Source organism: Mirounga angustirostris, unplaced genomic scaffold (assembly GCF_029215605.1).
Source record: "Mirounga angustirostris isolate CCGP_5_RB_7025 unplaced genomic scaffold, mMirAng1.0.hap1 SCAF_13, whole genome shotgun sequence".
Lineage (NCBI taxonomy): Eukaryota > Metazoa > Chordata > Mammalia > Carnivora > Phocidae > Mirounga > Mirounga angustirostris.
In genome coordinates, this window is record NW_026991721.1 from 38,721,531 (window position 1) to 38,745,833 (window position 24,303).

Here is a 24,303-nt window from a genome sequence, read left to right on the forward strand (position 1 = left end):
TGTGTGTTACTCAGTTTTGGGTGTAAGGACTGCTCGTTTGTTCCCCATGGGAGATGGATGGACACCCCCGTGTGGGCGGAGCCCGGGCCCCCGGGTTTTGTGTAGGGGGACCATCTCAGCATGACACAGGAGAGACGGCTCGCACTCACCCCTCCCCGATCAGACTCGCTCCCCTGTCCAGGCCTCTCTGGTTGCACGGGTGCTATTTCCAGCTCCTTCCGTGTCCAGGCCCCTCACTGCCATCCGTGGGGTCCTCTTACCTTCTCTGTCCTCAGCGTCTGGTTCCCTTTGTTTTGGTTCTCAGTGGTCTCTGTCCCTGGGGGCATGGGACCCAGCCGTGGGAGGACGGGACTGTGGCATCCAGCTCCGGCCACTGCCACCTTGATCTTCTGTTGTTTTCTCAGCACCTCCAAATCCAATGAAAACCAATTTCTGTCCCTGCCATCTGAGGAACGGGTCCAAGGCAGTTTTTCTCCACCTTATTTTTTTTTTTTTAATTTTTTATTCCTATGTTAATCCCCATACATTACATCATTAGTTTTAGATGAAGTGTTCCATGATTCATTGTTTGTGCACAACACCCAGTTCTCCATGCAGAATGTGCCCTCCTCAATACCCACCACCAGGCTAACCCATCCTCCCACCCCCCTCCCCTCTAGAACCCTCAGTTTGTTTTTCAGACTCCATCATCTCTCATGCTTCGTCTACCCCTCCGATTTCCCCCGCTTCATTCTTCCCCTCCCACTACCTTCTTCTTCTTCTTCTTCTTTTTTTCTTAACATGTATTCCATTATTTGTTTCAGAGGTACAGATCTGTGATTCATCAGTCTTACACAGTTCACAGCGATCACCATAGCACATACCGTCCCCAGTGTCTATCACCCAGTCACCCCATCCCTCCCACCCCACCCCCCACTCCAGCAACCCTCAGTTTGTTTCCTGCAATTAAGAATTCCTCATATCAGTGAGATCATGTGATACATGTCTTTCTCTGTTTGACTTATTTCACTCAACATAATACCCTCCAGTTCCATCCTCGTCGTTGCAATTTCTCCACCTTATTTGCACTGCTCTACAAAAGCTCCCGGGAACAAAACATGTCAGGAAATGGTGGCTTAGTGACATCAGCAACATCTGGCGAGTTTTGTTGTCACCTCAGTGGGGGCCTTCTTGTTCATCAACTTTGACTTGTGGCACCCAGCAAACTTTCTCTGCCAAGCAAAGGACCATGGCCACACACTTTCTAACAAGACCTTAATGGCAGCCTTGTGAGGGCCCGTCCTGAATTATCCTTCGTTTTTATCCCTTAGTAGCCAATCTTCTGCAACTATATAATAATTCTTTATGTTAACCAGCCCCTCCAAATTACTGCCTGGTTTCTGTCTCCTGACTGGCCCCTCACCAATAACGGGGTCTCCAGTCTGCCAGGGCGTCTAGGGTCTGCATGGGCTCTCCCGTTTGATACCCACAGCACGGCAGATAAGACCTCTCACACTGTCTCCGCCTCTTACTCTCAGCATGCTGAGGCCTCTCCAAGTGTTTTGTTGCTATTTCTAGACTTCTCTTTGTCCCCATCTGTTCACTGCCCAGTCACCTGTGTCCTGTCCCCTTCTCTGCCTCTGTGCCTTGTCCCTCAGTGGCCCCTCTCCATTAGTCTTTGGGAAGCCTAATCCCAGGGGTTCTGGCATCTGATGTCTTGGCCTCCCCAACACCAGCCCCTGTCCCTGCTGACATTTTTATATATTTTTAAAAGATTTTATTTATTTATTTGACAGAGAGAGACACAGCGAGAGAGGGAACACAAGCAGGGGGAGGGGGAGAGGGAGAAGCAGGCTTCCCGCTGAGCAGGGAGCCCGATGCGGGGCTCGATCCCAGGACCCTGGGATCATGACCCGAGCCGAAGGCAGACGCTTAACTGACTGAGCCACCCAGGCGTCCCCCTGATGACATTTTTAATCAGTTCCTTTTGCTCCTACCTGAGGAATGGCTCTCACAGTAGTTTCTCTCATCTTTATTCCTACTGTCCTTGAACTCAGATCCCGAAAGAAGTTCTACTTCCTCAAACAACCTTCCTAGTAGCCCCAGCACTACATTCTGGGACAGAGTTTGGGGCTCTCACAGAGCTTTCATTTGCACCTGCTGGCTCATCTTCACCTCATCCCCTCTGTTCCTTTCACGTGTCAGCTCCCCTGATAGATTTCAAGCCTAAGATAACTCCTCTAACTCACATGCAAACAAAATCATAAAATACTTTCATTCTATTTTCTACATGACTTTTCTTTTGACAAGGTCTACTGTTCGAGAGAGGAAGCCAGATATGTACGTAGACACAACGCAATTTAGTAAGAGCCTCCACCGAGGCCCACATTGGAGGCAATCCCAGCTCTGCTGGGGTGTGGAAGGCTAGCGTATATGAATTAATTAGAGTAGCTGCCATTTTCTTTGTTTGCAGATGCCAAACTGTGCTCTACACTGTATGGACCTTATCTGATGTAAGCCACAGAGTCTTTGCAGTTCTCAGCTGGAGAGGGACACGATTAGGACCATGTCCGGGGTGGCACACGGAATGGGAGCAGAGCCAGGACCGCAGGCTGATGGTCTGCCTCCAGGACCTGGGGTGTGCTCTACAAGGCCAAGAGCTTCAGCAGGGGGCCTCTCTCTCCTTCCCGAACCTCCGGCGCTAGGGGCAAACGGCCAGGAGAGCACTTACAATCAATCGGGAGGTGCCCGCCGTGCTTAAGGACAGGCACCACGTCCTGCACATCCCTGGAGGCGCTCCGCCTCGCACGGTCCAGGCACTCATCAACGGCTTCCCCGGGAAATGACCACATCCGACACCCGGACTCAGCCCGCCTCACTCAACTCTCGCACCTTTTCCTCTTCCTCCTACCAGTCTGACTTGTTGAAAGAGCCACCCATCTACACGATTCCTCCCTTCTGACTCACACCTGAATCCGCTCCAGCCTGGCCCGTCCCCAGCACTCCAGCAATGCAACTCTTGTCCACCGAGGACCTCCGTGTTGCCCCAAGCAAGTGACATATCCCTCCTTGTCCCAGTAGGCCTCTGAGCGACGTTCAGCACACCTGCCTTCCCCCGCTTTCTTGAAAGATGCTCTCAATTGCCTTCATGATATCACGTGCTCCTTCATTATATCACACCTCCATGGCTCTCCAGCCAGTCTTCCCTCAGTCCCACCAACAAGTCAAGCTCCAATTTGCCACAGCGTGTTTGCCTAGAACACTGGATCCATCTGCTCTTCACATGGCTGCTTCCTTCTCATCCTGTGTGTCTCACGTGAAATCGCTCTTCAGAGAGGCCTTCTCTGGCTGCTCGGAGTTGCCTACCGTGCCTATTCTTTCCTTCCTATTACTAATATGCAGGATGTTCTTTTTCACTTCTTGGTTTCCATTTTTCTGTTACTGTTTTGTTTTTGTTTTCTTGGTCCCCATCTTCCATCCTAGGCTGTAACAATTTCTGCCTTATTTAGCTTTAAATATCTGGCACTAAGCCAAGTATCTGGTACATAATAGAACCTCAAGACTTAAATGAACGAATGGTTGAAATAATTTATTTTTTAACTAATTAGTCAAAAGTCGGGGATGAGGTCAAGGTCACAGATGATGGGTTAACCTGAAAAGGAGGAAGGAGTTGCTCCTGAGAAAGGAAGGTAAAGAGAATGCAGTCAGGAGGTGCAGAACATTTGAGAGGGAGGACGAGGAACCTGAGGGAGTTCACGTGTACCTGCTATCGTACATTATTGTCCCCAGGACCCATCACGAAGGGCAAAAAGCAGGTCTACTTTGTTGTATGTCATCCTCGTTATGCGGAGTACCTACCACAGCTCCTGGCACATAGTAGATGCTCAGTAAACACTGAGTGAATGAATGAAACAGGAAGAAAAGTAGTCTGCAGAGGATGACGGGCCTGGGAGCAGCGTTCGGGACTTGTGGAGGATATTTGATATTTGATACAGGTTTTGGTCTGCAGAACGTGGTAATGTTTCTCTTAAAGATGAATATCCAAATCTATAGCAAAATCTCTAATAAAGTACCATCTAAACTGACATAATCTCACTTTATCATAGAAAAAATAATTTTCTCTGGCAATACTTTGCAAGCTTTCTCATTAGAAATAAAAATTATGACTCCCAGTGATGACTTACGTCAACTTGGCTAGGCTGAACTAAGCCCTCACAGCTCCCTCTGTGAGACCGGTTGGATGGGCCTGGCTCTCACATTAGTGGATCAGTAGGGCTAATAGTGAGTGAAGGCACTAACACTTCCTTGCCTTCATGCCTGGACTCATGAATTGTGGCTACGAGAGAAACAGTAGCATATATCGGACACCGATTTAAAGCACATATCATATGGGGAGGGAGGCACTGCCTTATCCCTGCAAGGTGTTGCTACCTAGCTAGTACTGTAGCTGAGTCTTCAAAAGGTTACTCTAGCAGTCTATCCAGCCAGCTACTTCAAGATAATAGGGAACATGGCTAAACCAGTGAATTCCATGAGGATAGCCCCACTGCCACGTTTCATTTGTTGCAAAATTAGTTCCTTAGTCAGGAGTAATACTGTGTAAAAGAAATACCATGATGGTGGATAAGGCATTCTGTAAGTCCAGACTTCGGCAGAAGCATTGCATGCTGGGGAGACAAATCTGTTTTCATTGTGTCTGTTCCATTACGGAAAAGCATTGTCCCTTCCATGATGGAAGTAGCAGCATTATTCAAAATATCCAAGAAGTGGAAGCAACTCAAGTATTTATCAATTAATGAGTGTTTAAACAAAATGTGGTATATTCATACAGTGGAATGGTATTCAGCCATAATAGGAATAAAGTACTAATACATGCTACATGGATGAAATGTAGGCTTGAAAACATTAAATAAAAGCCAGACACAAAAGGCAATATATTATGTGATTTTATTTGTATGAAATGTCCAGAAATGACAAGCCCAGAGACAGAAAGATTAGTGGCTGCCATGGCCTAGAAGGAGGGGTAATAGGGAGTGACTGCTAAGAGTATGAAGTTTCTTTTTGGCATGATGGAAAAGTTCTGGAATTGCACAGAGGTGAAGACTGCACAACCTTGTGACTATACTAGGAACCCTTGAACTGAGTACTTAGGGTGAATTTTATGGTATGTGAACTGTATCTCAACTAAAAAATTGTTATGAGGAAAAAAATGTAAGTAACAGACTAGGGTCCAGGGGGGGAAAAGGAGAGAACATTCATCAAACAATGTGCATCGCACACATAAAATGGAACACTAGGCAGTCATTTCAGATAATATCCATGTTACACACGGGAGTTTTTAAAAATTGTTTAGTATTGGGACACCTGGGTGGCTCAGTCGCTTAAGCATCTGCCTTCAGCTCAGGTCATGATCCCAGGGTCCTGGGTTCGAGTCCCACCATCGGGCTCCTGGCTCAGTGGGAGCCTGCTTCTCTCTCTCCTCCCTGCTCATGCTCTCTTCTCACTATCTCTGTCTGTCTCTAAAAAAAAAAAAAAAAAAAAAAAAAAATATTGTTTGGTATTATCTTGATAAGACAACAAAAGAATCTGTTGTTTATCTTATGCACAGGGAATTTTCTAAAAAATATTACCATCTCCATATGAAAAAAAGAAAAGCAAAACTCTCGCTATGTTTAGTGTGAAATAAAAATATGTTTTGGTTAAAAAACAAAAACCAGGATTACAGGGATTGGCCAGAAGAATATCTGAATAATAGTACAAGTCATAATGGCTAATATTTATTGAGCTCTAATTCTAGTCCCAGTCGGCCACAACTCTATGGTGTAGATTTTTTTTTCAGATGAGGACACGGGGGGACAAAGAGATTGAGTAAGTTGCTCAAGGTCACAGATATCACTGGTAAAGCCAAGATCTGAACACAGGCAGGCCGACTTGAGGCTCCTCCCTTAAGCTACACCACTACTTCCTTGGGCAGTATTAATAAATAATAGTAAGACTCCCCAGTTCTCTGATGGAGACTTACAGTTAATAAGCCAGGCAGAGAAAAGCCTCCACTGCTGACAGAATCGTTTCGGGGAGAAACGGAAATGTTTCTGGTCTAGGCAAGACCTAGCCCGGTTTGTGGGCAGGTTAGCAGCAAGGTTGCATAGAAAGCCCCAGCCTGTTCACAGCTTGGACTCTGCCTGGCATTTGGGCCACCATCTGTATGGGCCCTGGGCCCTGTGGATCTCACTATTGGGTAAGTGTGGACGTGCCATTCTCCCCTGTACCCCAGGTTATAGTTGGAGGGCTGCCTGGAGGTTAGAGATTGAGGATCCTTCAGTACTTTTTATACAAGGACCTTGACTTGAATAACAGATTAAGTCTACGTGGTTAGGGGATCCAAGGAATATCTGAGCCACAAGGTCCCCAGTGGGGCAAAGTTTCAAGGGCAGTAGGAAGCAAGTTTTTGTTGGCTCAAGCTTGCCTCCAAACATCGAAGCTGAACTCGGGCCAGCCTGGGCTGCACTGCTTTGGCTGCTTCTCCTCCACAGTCCCCAAGGTCGTAAAGGCTGTTCTAGTCGGGCACCCGCTAGCATTGGAGGGGGGCAACCAGAGAGCCTGAGCTGGTGTTTGACACAGTCGGAGGCACACTTCACAGAAGGCTTTCTCCAAAATTATTTAAGCCTAAATAAACTGAGGACAGAACCAGCTGTGACTGGCTCTACTTCACTTCCTTTAATTAGAGTAAAGCTCACTTGTAACAAAAATTCAGAGGCTTGGGCGCCTGGGTGGCTCAGTCATTAAGCGTCTGCCTTCAGCTCAGGTCAGGATCCCAGGGTCCTGGGATCGAGCCCCATGTCAGGCTTCCTTGCTCAGCGGGGAGTCTGCTTCTCTCTCTCCCACTCCCCCTGCTTGGGTTCTCTCTCTCACTGTGTCTCTGTCAAATAAATAAAATCTTTTAAAAAAAAATTCAGAAGTTTAAGGAATACAAAAATTTATGTTTCGCTTAATGTGGCAAGTAATCCACTTGCCAGGGGCCTTGGCTCCTTCCAAGTTGCTGCTTTACCAGACTTTAGACTGAGCCTTGCTACCCAGAGGGTGATCCAAGGAAGCATCACCTGGAAACCTGTTGGAAACGTAAAATCTTAGGCTCCACCTCAGATCTCCTGTGGCAGCCGGAGCCAGTTACTTAACATGTGGGTCCCAATGCAAAATAAAAATGTGGAGATCCTTGTTCAGAAATTATTAAAAATTCCAAGATGGTGGTGGGACGCCTGGGTGGCTCAGTCGGTTAAGCGTCTGCCTTCGGCTCGGGTCATGATCCCAGGGTCCTGGGATCAAGCCCCGCATCGGGCTTCCTGCTCAGCAAGGAGCCTGCTTCTTCCTCTCCCTCTGCTTGTGCTCTCTCTCTCTCAAATATATACATAAATAAAATCTTTAAAAAAAATACTTAAAAAAAACAAACAAACCTGACACTAAGTCACTAAACCCAGGCTTTACCTATGGATAACAGGTATAAATATTGCCCACATCACTAGAGGGAAACATCAATTTGAATATTCACATTGATTCAGAGTTGCCCGTCTGGAAAAATGTATTACTTGGGCAAGATGGGAAAAACACTATCTGGGAAAACATTGTCTGTACTTAGGACACAGTGGTGCCAGTCTGTATTTTTCTAAGCCCTCTGGAAAGAATTACCAAGTAGGAATTTTTCCAGGCTGCTTCTGTGATCTGTATTTGATCCATTAGACCAGGGCTGACTGGAAACTCCAGACTCCACACAGCAGCACTGGGTTCCAACTCTGTAGTGTTATTCAGGAAGTTTAGGGGTATGCAGATTTCTTCTAAATGAAGGGTTAGGAAAAGCTCTGACCCCACTCTAAAGTTACTGTTTCCTGGTGCGAAGAGAGATTTCAGCCCCTTGTTTATGTTATCTGTAAAATAACCCAAATTGACATGTGGAATCTGAAGGCACCGAACCCCAATGGGATTTAGCAGGTGGGGGACTGGGGCGAAGGACACTTCAGGGTTTAAGCAGGGGTCCAACCAGAGGCCCACATGCAGAGTGTATCCACGAAACAGAGAATCCAGGATGAGAGACAAACTCTCGAACTGAGGAACTGAATTTGGAAACAAGTCAGAGAGGGCCTTCAATGACAAGCTCAAGGATTCGGGCTTTATTCTGAAAGCAGAGGGGAGCCACCGAAAGTTTCTGATTGGGAAGAGGTGTGACTAAGGCCGTGCCTCAAAAGGACAAGAACTCTGGCAGTGGACCTCTCATTAACTTCCCATGAGACCAAGACGGGTTTATCTGTAAACCAGGGTCACTCTCTACCTAAATCTAGCAACAATGTGGGGGTAGGAGGCCGGCTGAGGATTGTATTAGACCCTTGATCTACAGATCCCAGGCCTGGGGCAGGATCCCCGACTCAGTATTTTTCACAAGCTCCTGTGCTGACTCTAATGTGTGGCAGGGCTGTGAATCACCTGCCCTGGGTGATGCCTAGGTGCTTGTATTTTAGGGCGCTGAGACTGAGTGGTGGTGGCGGGTGGCGGGGGGAAGGCAGTGTTTACAAGTGAAGAAAGAAAGGTCACTAGGACTGCTCCGACTGTCTAGGCAGGCAAGAAGAAATGAGAACGTGGACTGGCAGCAAGAGAGATGGCGGGGGGGGGGGGGAGGGCGGACGGGGAATGACCAGTGGAAACCACCACCAACACAGAACTGAGAGGATTTCCCTAGCGGTGGCTAGGGAAACGTAAATGAGGGTTGAGGAGGGGAGAGGCAAGGACGATCACAAGGTTTGGAGCCTTGGGCAGGACAGGGACATTTAACACATACAAGGACATTCTTACCTTCAGTTTTGGTGCTCCCACTCTCCCGGGTTCGTATGAACCAGCTTACCCGGGTCTGATCACTTCTGGGTGCAAGGATCTTCCAATCCTCTCACACAACAGCTAACACGTGTTCCTGGGCACCGTCACAAGCTTTACTGCCCTGCACTTTAGTCTCACGTGTCACCAAGAGATGGCTCTCCCTGTACTCTGTGCCAGGCGCCTGCTCCGTGCTTCACATTCATCACATTCATGACCTCCGTCACTTCTCAAACCATCCTGAGTGCTACTACCATCCCCATTGTTTAGAAGAGAAAACGGACACAGAGAAAAAAGTAACTTCCCCACAGTCATTTATAAGGAGACAGAGCAGCATTCAAAGCTAGACAGCCCTCCTCAGCACCAAGCTCTTAGCCACTACGCTACCCTGCAGCCTGTTGAAAGTGAGGCCACCATGAATCACTGTCTGTAATTTTTAGGCCAGTAAAAGATACAGGTTGTATTGGAAAACACTGCCTAATATCCAACTTGACTGTTCAAACTTCAGTGTTTCACCGAAGGGGATTTTTGCTGCTTGCTTGGTTTACTTTGGAAAATAAATTCAGATGATGTGATTTTTATTCTTTTTTTAATGCTAGAAATTTCTCTGTGCCCCTTTGGCAAATGAGGATTGCCGTAAGATGCCTTAAAACAATCCGTCAGGAAATGATCGCACAATTGGGCCAGTTCAGGCTGTGTCCTTCTCCTGAGATTTCTTCTGGGCCCTCTTCTGGACAGTCATTATGTAGTGACAGAAGCTGACGGACAGTGAAGGGAGGGGTCTTGCTCCTTACCTTAGTACAGACTCACATTCAACATAATCCACTACAGCCAAAACCCAGGTGATGCTAGTGGGAAGGTATGATACTGTGATTGACGGTTCAGAAGTCCGTATTTGGTCTTCCTCCCATTTCTGGTACAGAGCTCCTAAAACCCCTGGAATGTCCTAAGTGATGAACGCCACAGAGATGCCTTGCAGTACTAACGAGGTGACATTTGGACCGCACCTAAGGATGGGGGCTGGCTGCCGGTGATTCAGAGGATCGGGACTTTCACGCCCAGCCCCCCAAGCCCCACCCCTGACCTCAGTGGGAGAGAGGGGCTGAGTTCGATCACCAGTGACCAGTGATTTACTCAACCATGCTCTTGTAACGAAGGCATAAAAAACCCCAAAGAACTTGATTCAGAGAGCTTCCGGACTGGTGAACATGGGGCGATTTGGAGAAGGTGGAGCTTGGAGCAGGCATGGACGCTCCTGACGCTTTCCCCCAAATCTTGCCTTTTGCATCTCTTCTATCTGGTTGTTCCTGAGTTATATCCTTATATAACAAACTGGCAATCTATTAAACAAACTGTTTCTCTGAGTTCTGGGAGCTGCTCTAGCAAATTAATCAAACCATCAAATCCAAGGAAGGCGTCGTGAGGACCTCTGATGTACAGCCAGTTGGTCAGAAGTATAGTTAACAACTGGGACTTGCAATTAGTGTCTGAAGTGGAGGGCACGGGGTGGGGGGATGGGGTAACTGGGTGATGGACATTATTAAGGGGGGCACGTGATGTAATGAGCACCGGGTGTTATGTAAGACTGATGAATCACTGACCTATACCTCTGAAACCAGTAACACATTATATGTTAATTAACTGAATTTAAATTAAAAAAATAATAAAATGGAGGGCAGTCTTTTGGGACTGAGCCCTTCACCTGGGGGATCTGATGCTACCTCTGGGTCAGTAGTGTCAGAATTGGGTTGAACTGTAGGTCACCCGATTGGTGTCAGAGACCTGCTTGGTAAGGGGAAATACCACACACACCCAAACACACACCCCCCCACCACACCCACTGTTGACCAGAAGTGTTAGGTTTTCTACGCTCCCCAAAACCCTAAGGAACTTTGAGAAGCCTCCTTTCTCTGACAATCTCCTTCAAGCCCTCTGGTCACATCATATCCGAATACCATGTGGAAGTATGACAGCCATTTCTGTCTGTAGCTCTCTGGCTGTGTTACGAATGAAAAAAAGAAGTGAATCATGCAACGTATCCAATGCTTTTCTTACTCCACACTGAGTCTACCCCACACCTTCCCGCAAATTGTTCACAATAAACTCGTGTTTATTGAGTTCATTTATGTTAACAGATACAGGTCCCTTCAAATAAAAACAGATTTTACATTTATTATTAATGTAACATGCTATGTAAATGTACAGGAGCCTGAGGAAGGCATTCTAGTACCTGGCACAGCGCCTACTACAGTGTTTGTTAGTACTTAGCTTTCCTTTATTATGGCTTTTAAAAAATAGTTTTTAAAAAAGTGCATGATTCCTTTGGACCACTGTTCAGGAAAGTTTAGAGATAAAACCTTTCCAGTCATTTGCATACAGGTTCAGATTAGAAAAAGTCAAATACTGAGAGAAAATATATTTTCAATTAGCTCAATTTAAATATGGGGTCATTCCATGTAAATATCTCATCTGAATTTTCAGTGTTTCACTTATTTGATGTGCTCATTCCATTCCGCTAGGTCTTATTTCAGTACTTTCTCAACTATTCCAGATAAGATATAAAAAGAATTCAACCCCTGTCAGTTATTTTATCTGTCTTCATGCAACCAGGATGAGAAACTTCTGCTCTCTACACGAGTCACGATAATTCCCCCAATCCACTAGCAAGGAGAAAATAATACTGTAGTTCAGAATAAGGCCTGCATGGCTGTGAACTTGCAAATTCTGATTCCAGAGCACTTCATTTCAGCAAACAAGGCCTGATTCCTGTCAAAATTCAACCGTGGTTGACAAACACTGAGGTCACAGATAGAGCCACAAATGCAGAAGTTATAGACACTGACTAAAGTACCCCCGGTAACGTGGCAGGGTTTTCAGGTGTACCTTTCCTTCAACAGCAAATGCACTCAGGAGGTTCAGGAGCATGGTTCAGTTTTTCTCAAAGCATTGTGACATTTGCTGAATCTTCTTCCACTAGGCCTGCTGAGACCAGAGAAACCGATCACATTTTTCAAGCATGCTTTGTATCAAGGCTCTGAAATCCGAAAGAAAAGAAACAGGTGCACTTAGTTTTCATTGTTTTTTCTTTATAAAAAACTTCTTAAAACCTACAAAGAATGAAAGGATTCAAAAAACTGACCGAGTCTGTGCATCAAAAGACACGGTCAATGGAGTGAATCATGTATCTGATAAAGGGTTAATATCCAGAATATACAAAAAATTCATACATCAAAAAAACAATGCAATTAAAAAATAGGCAATGGACATGAATAGACAGGTCTCCAAAGATGATATACAAACAGCCAGCAAGTGTATGAAAAGATCCTCAACATCATTAATCATTAGGGAAATGCACATAAAAACCACAGTGACTTCTCACCTCATGCCCATTAGGGACGGCTACTGTCAAAAAGAAAATAACTAGTGTTGGTGAGAATATGGAGAAAATGGTACACTTGTGCACTACTCGTGGGAATGGAACATGGTGCGACCCTTATGGAAAACAGTATGACAGCGCCTCAAAAAATTACAAATAGAATTCCATGTGTTCTAGCGATTCCACTTCTGGGTACACACCCAAAAGAATTAGAAGCAGGGTCTCAAAGAGACATTCGTATATCCGTGTTCAGAGCAGCATTACTCATAATAGCCACGAGGTAGAAGCATCCCCAGTGTCCATAAGACAGATGAATGGATAAACAAAACGTGGTATATCCACACCATGGAGTATTATTCAACCCTAAAAGGGAAGGAAATTCTGGCACATGCTGTAATATGAATGAACCTTGAAAACATTATGCTAAGTGAAATAAAAGCCAGTCACAAAAAGACAAGCACCATATGAATCCACTTATGTAAGATACTTATAATACAGTAGTCCTCCCTTATCCACAGTTTTGTTTTCTATGGTTTCAGATACCCATGGTCCACCATGGTCCAGAAGCAAATGATCCTCCTTCTGATATATCATCAGAAAGTTAGGAATAGCCTAACACTACGTCATAATGCCTATGTCGTTCACCTCAGTTCATCTCATCACATGGGCATTTTCTCATCTCACACCATCACAAGAAGAGGGGTGAGTACGGTACAGTAAGATATTTTGAAAGACAGAGAGAGAGGAATGGAGAGAGAGAGAAAGACCACATTCACATAACCTTTATTACGGTATGCTGTCTTAACTGTTCTATTTTATTAGCTATTATTAATCTCTTACTGTGTCTAGTTTACAAATTAAACTTCATCATAGGTATGCACGTATAGGAAACAACATAGTACATATATGGGTTCAGTAAATCCATGGTTTCAGATTTCCACTGGGGGTCTTGGGGAACATATCCCCCTTGGATAAGGGGAGACTACTGCAGTCAAAATTAGAGACAGAAAGCAGACAGGTGGTTGCCAGAAGCTGCACGGAGGGGGTAATGAGGAGTTGTTTAATGCGTAAAGTTGAAGTTTTGCAAGATGATATGGATATACTTAACACGACTGAACCAAACACTTAAAAATGGTTAAGATGGTAAATGTTACGTTACCTGTATTTTACCACGATGAAAACAAAAACCAAAAAAGTCCTGAGACAATTTGAACTTTGGTACTAGTAACTGTCTTTGAGAACTACTACATGTCAACTTTGGGTATTCACACTGATCTGCACAGTGTCTCGGTCATGACTGTGAAACACGTTACTTTAGGCTCATCCCTCAATCGCCTTCATCAGCAGATGAGTCTCAGCCCCCTCAGCTGTTAGTGACCAGCTGGGGCTGAATGATCTCTAAAAGCTCCATCCCCCTTCTGAAAATCTGTGAGCATCTACGTTCCCCAAGCCCCTGTGGAAAGGGCATGACAAGTATTACCTCTGCCTTTTCTCAGCAATCCTTAGGATATCGCAGGTTCTGGTAAACCTCTCTGACAGCTCCAGGGTCAAACCACATTCCTGTAGCAGTGACCAGGCCCGATCTGGGCCCATGGCCTTAGCTAACAGGAGTGCCACATTCTCCACGTTGATGGGGGGAGGCCCATCACTGAAGTTTCCATTTGGCGACTTCTGGGGGTTCGTGCTCTTGTTCTGTACGAGATGTAGCAGAAGCTTCCATTCCTCCACAGTCTCTGGGATCCAACCTACGCACACATACAGAAACACACACGTCGGCTCTAATGGCCCTTAGAACTCTGCCTGTGTATAGGAGATGGTCAAAACCGCTTGTGAAAACGTTTACTACCAAAACCTAAGAACGTACCTCATCATCCTAACACAAAGTTGCTTTCTGAACATTTGCTGAATAAATAATGATAAGGAGAAGTCACAAAATTAGTTCCAAAATTCTTCATTCACTTGCTCACTCAGGAATTTCCCAGGTATAGTCTAGGCTAGGCACCCAAGGTGCAGTGAGGGACCAACCAGACATGATGAGCCCTGCACTCTTGTGGAGCTCACAGTCTAGTAAAGGGGGCAGAACCTTAGAAAAACACAGAGATAAATCTGTACGTATAAACTGGGCTCGGTGCGATAAAAATCAGGGAACCAGGGTCCCTGGGTGGCTCAGTCCTTAAGCATCTGCCTTCAGCTCAGGTCTTGAGTCCCACATCGGGCTCTTTGCTCGGGGGGAGCCTGCTTCTCCCTCTGCCTGCCACTGCCCCTGCTTGTGCTCTCTCTCTCTAATAAATAAATGAAGTATTAAAAAAACAAAAAGATCAGGGAACCATTAGAGAGAATGGCAGGTTTGGGGGAGGATCTGAGAAGGGCTCCATTAGGATGGGACAGGTAAGCAGAGAGTTTAAAGACCAGGCAAGCTTAGAGAGCACGTGCCTGTGGCTCACATACGGGCAGCTTGAGGTGGCAGGGCGTCAGGAACGGAAGGTGAAGGAGCCTGCATTTCCGGCAAAGGAAACATGGAAGGTCACTTGAGACAGGACAGACCTTGAATTCAAGGAACTCAAAGAAAGGCCTACAGTGCACAAAGGCCTGGATTTTATTCTGAATTCCACGTAAGGCGCTTCAAGGAGGAGAGCCACATCACCCAATTTTTGTAAAAGAACGCTTCTGGCTGCTATAGGGCAAATGGATTAAAGGTGGGAGAGAATGGAAACCAGTCGACTAATTCTGAGGTTACTGCCGCCATCTAGGCAAGTAGCTAGGACCGGAGCTGGTGGTGGAGCAAAAGTTAAGTACACAGATCTACATTTGGCAGTAAAACCAACATGCCTTGAAGAGTGATTAATATGAGTTATGGGGAAACAGAAGTGTCTAGAAAAGACCCCCATTTAATATACCAAGGGTAAGAACAGCTGCTATTATTACTTTACCAAAATATTCAGACTATCTGGGCAGAAAAGATTTTAAGTGATACTTATTTTCTTTATGCTTCCCGAATTTTCAGTGTTTATCTATTACAATAAACATCGTGTTGTAACTTGAAAAATATAAGCCATGTCTATCTTAACTATTCTGGTTATTTTTCAGGAGCGTATCCATGTCTACAGCTCTAGTCCGGCAGAACCACCTGGCCCTCTTCTTCATTTCTGAAACAGATGATCTCAGTAATTTTTGCAATAGTTGGGACATCAGAAGCTAACACTTGCCAGTCAATTGGCTTCCCTGCCCTGTTCGAACTTTCCCTCTCCTACACCAACAGGGCTGAACAGGCTGTAGGTCACACTGCTGAATAAAGGACCCCGATGTCACGCACTTGGCATCTTTGCACTGAGACGAATAAAGCAACACTACAGAACAGCCAAGACAGAGTCTCAGGCCTCAGATATCAGTGTGTCAAAGCGTGGCCTTCTGATTATCATTTTATCTTTGTTGGATTGATGAAAATTTTAAAAAAAAAATTATTTTTTAAAGATTTTATTTATTTATTTGACAGAGAGAGCGATAGCGAGAGCAGGAACACAAGCAGGGGGAGTGGGAGAGGGAGAAGCAGGCTTCCCGCTGAGCAGGGAGCCCGATGTGGGGCTTGATCCCAGGACCCTGGGATCATGACCTGAGCCGAAGGCAGATGCTTAGCGACTGAGCCACCCAGGCGCCCCCCAAATTTTTTTTAATTATCTAAATACCTGTGAAGGCTTAGGAAAAGCTGACTGCCAGTCCACTTTAAGTTCATTTGGATGATATCTAACTTTTGGCTGTGTAAAAGCCTAGTGCTGAGAGAAGAATCTGAACACAAACTTTAGAGAGAGTCAGACCTGGGCCTGAACACTTGCTCCACCAGTGGTATGGCTTTGGGGAAACTGACTCTCCTTCCTCTAGGCCTCAGTTATGACTTCTGTAAAACAGAAATAACAGGAACTACGCCAACGGCTTGTTATCTCATTTAAACGGCAAACGAAAAAGGACCTAGCAAAGTGCCTAACGCACAGGAAGCATTCGTTAATAGAAAAGTTATTATGATTTCATAATATACTACGTGGTATAGATAAACGAACAAAACAAACAAACAACAACAACAAAACAAACCTCTAGGACGCCTGGGTGGCTCAGTTGGTCAAATGTCTGCCTTCGGCTTGGGTCATAGTCCCAGGGTCCTGGGATTGAGTCCTGCATCGGGCTCCCTGCTCAGCGGGGAGCCTGCTTCTCCCTCTCCCTCTGCCCCTCCCCTTGCTCCTGCTCTCTCTCACTCACTCTCTCTCCAATCAAATCTTAAAAAACAACAAGAAAAAACAAACCTCCACAAATCTGACAGCTAGCTGGAATTATAGAATTACATACAGGATCATCAAAATGTTCACCAAATTTCTTTATTGAAAAGTCTGCAGTGACTTCTAAAATAGTACAGCCAAGAGTAACCAGTTGGGATTTACATACCATTGTCCCCTTCCATCAGGCTCATATCATTTAGGCACACAATGTTGGTGAAGGCCTCTCTTCTTCTTTCCAGCTCCAAACAAAGAGAAAGATATCCAGGCCAGAAACTTTAATTTAGAGAACCAAGTGGAAGAAAGGAATCAAAACAGTGAATTTATCTGGAGCTGTGCTGTCCAATAGAGTAGATGCTAGCCACATGTGGCTACTTAAATTTAAATTAAGTAAAAAGTTCTTCAGCTGACCAATCCATATTTCAAGCTTTCAATAGCCTAAGTGGCTAGTGGCTACCATATTGGACGATGTAGTAGAATATTTCCATTATCATAGACAGTTCTATTAGACAGCCCCATCTGGAGTGTTTAAGAAAAAAAAGAATAAAAGCTAGAGATAAATACTGACATTTGAGGCCAAGCACCAATTATGAAATATGTAACCTTAAATACTTTATAAACTTTCAGATTTCTCCCCCAAATATGCAAACTATGGAAGTTTTCCTTGACTCTTCGCCCTCCTTCATTTGCTATACCCGTTGTCTTTAAGTCTCACTACATTTTTCTGCAGAATGTCCCATTTCTTTCTCATGTATGACACCAGAAATGATCTCCAGAAAGCTCCATTTTTATCATGTCATTTTTGTACCAAAGTCTAAAAGGTCTCTACTGATAGCTAAATTCTTCTGATGAGCTTTCAAGGTCCTACATGATCTCATCACCCACCACACCCGACTAGTCTCATCTCTTATTATCAATGAACAAATATGTATCAAGTACCTACCACGAACTGAGGCATTATGAGGAAAAAGGAAGACACAGGTCCCTAGCTCCAGAAGATGATAATCCAGGTGGAGCCATAAGGTAACACGGCCAAGCAATAAAGAACCGATACGTGGTCCAGACAAAAAGCAATGTCAGTTTCTCCTGCTCCTGATGTTTCTCTCGCCTGCCCTGCCCTCCTCTTGGGCTCCTTTATCAATACAAATCCTGTCCAGCCTTCAGGGCTTTCACCTCCAAAGTCTCACCCCCTCCTGAAGTCCTTCACCAGCACTTCTACTGAGCACATTCTGATCTCTCCCTTCTTGAGAACCCTGCATCAATTGTAACTTATCACACAGTCTGGTGCTTAATTAAATACCACCTCAGTGCCTGAGAACTGGGGCTAGCTACTAAGGACCAGGGGGAGAGAGGAATTAGCAAGGGCCGTCTCTTCTACACAAAGAAAAAATATGCACAAAATTTAAAAAGATGTTTACTCTACTATCACTTAAAACAAAAGGTACTTTTCCATAGTAAAGAGAATTCCCAAATGATAAAGCATACCAACTCAAGTCCTTTGCTACAGAGCTATTAACTAAGATGATTCTAATCTTAACTTCAGCTTCTAAAAAATTCTCACTTACCCATGAGACTTACAGATGTCAGTCATTTTCTCTTTGGTTGTAAAATCTGCAGGTAGTTTAATGAGATGAAGCATCAGCTGGCTATAACCCCACGAACACAAGTGTGAATGAGGCCTGTGAAATGAAAAGCTCTCAGTAAATGGAATAGGAAATACATTCTACAAAATGTTTATTCATCATCTAATAGGTAAGAACAGAGTTTAATTTTATTTGTTCCATTACTATTGTATTTTTCAAACATTTCTACTTGCCTTTTGAAAAATTAAAAATAGCTATTTTTCCTATACAAATACCTGTTTATTTTTTATTCTATTTTTTTTTTAAAGCTCTTTATTTATTTGTCAGGGAGAGAGAGCGCGCGCACAAACAGGGCAAGGGGCAGGCAGAGCAGGCAGAGGGAGAAGCAGGCTCCCCGCCGAGCAGGGAGCCCGATGCGGGACTCGATCCCAGGACCCTGGGATCATGACCTGAGCCAAAGGCAGATGCCCAACCGACCTTTTTTAAAGGCCTTCTTTATCACCAGTCTACAGTGGTACTTGAAATTTCTCTGTGGTTCTGTAAACATTTGGTGCTTGCTTGCTTGCTTATATGTCCTTAAAGTTTTGGGAATAGTTTGCTGGTTGACTGAGGTTATTAATCACAATATTCAAATATGTAATTTTAATTTATGTCAATTCTGTTTTTCCAGTAAAATCGATTACCTGTTTATTTTTTAAAAATAGACATTTTAAGTAATCAAAAGCAAAGGAAAGAAGCCTATAATTCATTCATCACTCACAGACAGCCATTGTATGTCCTTCTAGAGCTTTTGTCTAGGCATATAAGATAGGCACTTTGGGGGGCTTTTAAAAAGCTTCTCCTAGAGGAAAACACAAGGAACATTTCTAATACATTACATGTATCAGTGCGTATTTTTTTATGAATAGTTTTTTTTCTTAGTCCCAAATCAAGCTATGTCTAGAAATTTTCCAGGAAAAAAACATACAATTTTCTCCCTCTAATACAGATTGAATCATCAAGGACTCTTAATGTGGATCCATGAAAGAGCTTCAGGGGGTCAGTTTAACCTGAAATCATGTGCAAAATTGTGCAGGGATATGCATTTTTCTGAGAGGAATCATCAGATTCTTGTAAGATCTGTAAGTCCAAAAATGTTCAGAACCACTAAGAAGTACACTCAGTCTCATTACTATCGTGACTTGAGTCAGTCTCTTCCACAGCTGTTCCTGAAGAAAGCCCAGAATGCTACATGTGAATAAAGCCATTTCATTCCAGAAGAACATCACAGCTTAGACAGAGAACTTCTGTACCTGGGGTTTCCTTCATTGTCCATCGTGCTTGTGCTTGGGGGAGCATCGTGGGACACGGCCCAAAGCAGCCAATCCAATCTCAAAGACTCTGGTTGTAGAAGGGACTCAAGGAAGGATGGCCTAAAAGAAAGTTGGAGACAAAATCACCAATCTTCACGCTGAGAAAAGAGACCTAAAATGTGGGAATGTGAAGAAAATGTTATTAGGGGATCAAAATAGTAGATGAAAATGCTCTGCTACAAGATGTCTAGAAATGCAGGTGAAAATCTGACAGCCTTTTAAATGAACAGGTGAGCTCAAGATAACAAGGAAAATGTCAAAGGGCCAAAAAAACGAGGGACAGAGAGAGGAAGGAGGCCAGTATGGCACATGTAAATCAATCAGAGGAAAAAAGGTGGTGGTGGTGGGGGGGGGGGGGATGTTGCTACTTTCAACAACCAAGGGCCATGCAGAAATAGGCAATGAGGCCTCAATCTAAAAAAGCAGCAAAGCTGGAACTGAGATCCACAAAAAGATGAGACCCCGCAAAAAGCTGGGATGCTATCAACAAGGAGGTGGCAATAAATCCACTCACCAGCCCAGACAACAAGGAAACTTACCTGTCTTAGCGGAGGACCTGAAGCAGGGCTTTAAATTTACTCTGATCATCTGAGAATCCCTGGGGGGGTGGGGGGGGGGGAAGAGAATGTGGTCTGCACACATTTACAGTGCGTGCTGTGGACTGTGACAGAAGGGTAATGACTGTAATCATCCTCTTCCATAGTAGGGGCCTCAGCTCGGTGGCAGTTGGCAGTAAAAACGTTACAATGGCTTCTAAAAGGGAAACAATGCCCTATCAAAGCAAAGGGGAGTCTGCAAATGTTCTCGCCTTCTCACCGTTGATCTTCAGGCCCCGATTTCACCAGACTGTCTAAATAGGCCAAAAACTGAGCAGGATGATGATGACAAAGTTGCATGACATCCGAAGGCAAAACAGATGGGTAAAACCTGATTAAGGACCGAAGGGCAGATTCTCCAAACTTCTCATACAACCTGCATTTAAAAACAAGTTAGTCCCCAACTTCAGTGAGATGATGTAACTTGGTTACATGTCTAAGCACTTATTAGAAATAAAAATAACAAGGCAACTGAGTAAAACTTTAGAGATTAAGACACAAAAAAATACGCGCTTTATTCATATAAACAACATATATGACAACTTACCGGGCAGCATAAGCAATCAACAAAGGATTGTCAAAGGGAACTGAATCATTCAATAACTAATCATGTTGGTAAGTCTCCTTCTTCCATCTCCATATATGCAGGATTGGAACTTGCCATTTCTGAAAGATAAAGCACACCTTTTCCTTTCATCTCATAGCTATAAATATTCAGTTCATGAATACATTCATTCAACAATCATCAGTCATGGACCTCCTGGGTGCCTGGCACAATGTTTAAGCAGTGAAGGACAAAAAAAAGAACAAGACACACAATCCCTACTTTTAAAGACCTTAAACTCAAATTGGGAGGCAAAGCACATTTTAATTTTTTAAACAAGAGAAGAACACATAACCAATATATAAGCCACTATCACCCTCAAAAAAGGTAACATATATTAGAATATATGTGTTATATACTAAATCAATAGAATATATATATCTGTGTATATATATATATATGTACACACGTATATATACAGTATATATCATCAAGGCCAAATTTGTCATTTTTCCTAGAACCAGTGCCCTCTAGCCCATCTGTTTGAACAAAATAAAGTTAAAATTTCACCTATTTTTAATAAACATCAGTTACAGCCAAGTGTGAGTGACGATCTAGTTAAAACTACTTGTAGTTTAAAGTATATATATATAATAATACACACACACATGAATCTACAGTGAGGTTTTTGTTTTTGTTTTTGTTTTTTTAAAAGATTTTATTTATTTATTTGAGACAGAGAATGAGAGAGAGAGCACATGAGAGGGGGGAGGGTCAGAGGGAGAAGCAGGCTTCCCCCTCTGAGGGTTTTTTTTTTTTAAGATTTTAAGTAATCTCTACACCCAACGTGGGGCTCAAACCTACAATCCAGAGATCAAGAGTTGCATGTTCCACCGACTGAGCCAGCCAGGAGCCCCTAAAATGAGTTTTTTGAAGTAGTTTTCAACTGGCTCTGAAGACCATTCCCCAAGAACAGTTCCAAAAGCTGTTTTCCTTAACTACATCATTAGCAAAAAGGTGGAACCTGTTCAGATCATTTCTAAAAACCCAACCTTGCATTTCTGATACATGGTTTTTAAAAATCATTTTTCCCCAGTTTCATTATTGCGCCTATTTGATTGTGTCAGGCAGTAAGTACTTGAACAAATTCAGAGAAGGCAACCATCATTTACAGCTGGAGATGTGAGGGCAAGCTTTATAACTGGGTGGGAGCTAAGCCAAACATCTCCCCCTAAATTCAAGCAAGCAGCTGCATCATCTCAAAGTACCCAACCCACTGGCTCTAGCCAGCTCTGGTTACAAGTTAACAACCCCTCAGGCTGATCATACTCTTTTCAGGTTGGGTGTGATCACATAAGAGACAGATATTGCAAAGTTCCAGTAAGTAACAACGTGAAAAAAAAAAAAGTAATGTGAAACATAATAATGTGAACCTACTGGAGGAGAAATAAATTTTCTTATTTCATGTAAAAGACAGTCTACCTCAACTCAGAGAAAGACTGAAATCATTTCTTATGCTTTTAACTGCTAAATGTGAACTGAAGCAGAACAATAACTACAGATCATGTTTCTAGAAAACTTGAAGATCTTTAAGTCAGACAATATAAAAATGTATCTGTACTTGTGATTGTTAACTTTTGATAAATCAATTATTCAAAAACGGGTCTATACAGTGGAAAAAGCATGCATGGTCTGAAGTATGAGAGCCGGTTTCCATAGGAGGATGACACACACTTTCAGTCACGTGTGAAATGGAGACTGCTGTTAATCCACCAAAATCCCTGAGACGTGCAAGCTCTTCACCCGTACCATTCCCTTCCTTCTAGACACCTGGATAGCTTACATTTCCCAGTCTCTTTCACAGGTAAGGAGACCATGTGATAAAATTCTCACCAATGGAACATGAACAGGAGAGATGTCAGGCATTACAAGGTCAGGCCCCTAAGAGGGCATAGCATGTTTGCCCCTTCCACATGCATTCCCCTGGACACAGCAATCCATTCTCAATCACAAGCCCACAGGAAGATGGAGTTCAAAGAAATGGAAGAAACTTAGAACCCTGGATTACCACATGGAAGAGAGCTTCCCACTGACCTGGAACCTGTCCTGGAGTGACAGGAGCAAGAAATGAACTTCTATTGTATCCGAGTTATTAGGAGATATTTACTACAGCAGTTTAGCCCACTCAACTATTACAATCTCTCTGTGCCTCAGTTTCTTCACCCATTAAATGGAATAACACCACCTACTCTGAAGACACTTGTAAGGAAGAAATGAGATGATGCCTATGAAGTGTTTAGCATGATATCTGACGCACAGTAAGTACTCAATAAATGGCATAGATTATCTCAGCGTTAGTACATTACATAAAGGATTTTCTTGTTTTTATATATCTGCATTTATAGAACGTTTTACTTTAACCCCAACTTCTCCAACATTGCTATATACATTTTCTGAGTATGACTGTGAGAGAAATAAAATGAATTTCTTATAATACCATTGCAAATGAAACCAATGTTTGAAGAAGTATTAAAAATTAAGAAACTGAGGGGGAAACGGAATGGAGGTTGCCCAGAATAGAAGCGATTTTGTACTTAAGTCTTTTTCTTTAAATGTGAAAATGCTAAGATGCTATTGTTCTCTACACTAATTTCTATTTGATAAGGCAATCTGATTATTACCTGTCAATCCTTCAATAAAAGTATCCCAAACACAAGGACTGCAGGCGTAACCAAGCTTGATACTCTCCTTTGCTCTTTTCAAGTCCAAGAGAAAAAAGTACTTCTTTATGAACTGGCAAGCCAGAATTAGGCTTCCCAAAGACTAATGTAGAGGGGCCACTGAGAGACAAGGCGCAGAGGCAGAGAATGCGACAGGACACAGGTGACTGGGCAGTGAAGAGATGGGGACACAGAGAAGTCTAGAAATAGCAACAAAACACTTGGAGAGGCCTCAGCATGCTGAGAGTGAGAGGCGGAGACAGTGTGAGAGGTCTTATCTGCCGTGCTGTGGATATCAAAGGGGAGAGCCCATGCAGACCCTATACGCCCTGGCAGATTGGAGACCCCGTTATTGGTGAGGGGCCAGTCAGGAGACAGAAACCAGGCAGTAATTTGGAGGGGCTGGTTAACATAAAGAATTATTATATAGTTGCAGAAGATTGGCTATTAAGGGATAAAAACGAAGGATAATTCAGGACGGGCCCTCACAAGGCTGCCATTAAGGTCTTGTTAGAAAGTGTGTGGCCATGGTCCTTTGCTTGGCAGAGAAAGTTTGCTGGGTGCCACAAGTCAAAGTTGATGAACAAGAAGGCCCCCACTGAGGTGACAACAAAACTCGCCAGATGTTGCTGATGTCACTAAGCCACCATTTCCTGACATGTTTTGTTCCCGGGAGCTTTTGTAGAGCAGTGCAAATAAGGTGGAGAAAAACTGCCTTGGACCCGTTCCTCAGATGGCAGGGACAGAAATTGGTTTTCATTGGATTTGGAGGTGCTGAGAAAACAACAGAAGATCAAGGTGGCAGTGGCCGGAGCTGGATGCCACAGTCCCGTCCTCCCACGGCTGGGTTCCCTGCCCCCAGGAACAGAGACCACCGAGGAGCAAAACAAAGGGAACCAGACGCTGAGGACAGAGAAGGTAAGAGGACCCCACGGATGGCAGTGAGGGGCCTGGACACGGAAGGACCTGGAAATAGCACCCGTGCAACCAGAGGGGCCTGGACAGGGGAGCGGGTCTGATCGGGGAGGGGTGGGT

General features: G+C 44.0%; 1 pseudogene across 1 annotated transcript; it reads right to left on the reverse strand.

The window, feature by feature from the left end:
* Window positions 1-6,930: 6,930 nt before the first annotated feature.
* LOC135362337 (BLOC-2 complex member HPS5-like) lies at window positions 6,931-23,928 on the reverse strand (annotated as a pseudogene). The gene is made up of 10 exons (XR_010406897.1): window positions 23,908-23,928; window positions 23,230-23,371; window positions 20,552-20,670; window positions 20,225-20,380; window positions 19,349-19,468; window positions 18,039-18,152; window positions 16,643-16,749; window positions 13,692-13,956; window positions 11,719-11,869; window positions 6,931-9,085 (listed from the first exon to the last, which is right to left on the reverse strand). The product of XR_010406897.1 is annotated as a BLOC-2 complex member HPS5-like (transcript).
* Between the last annotated feature and the right edge of the window lie 375 nt (window positions 23,929-24,303).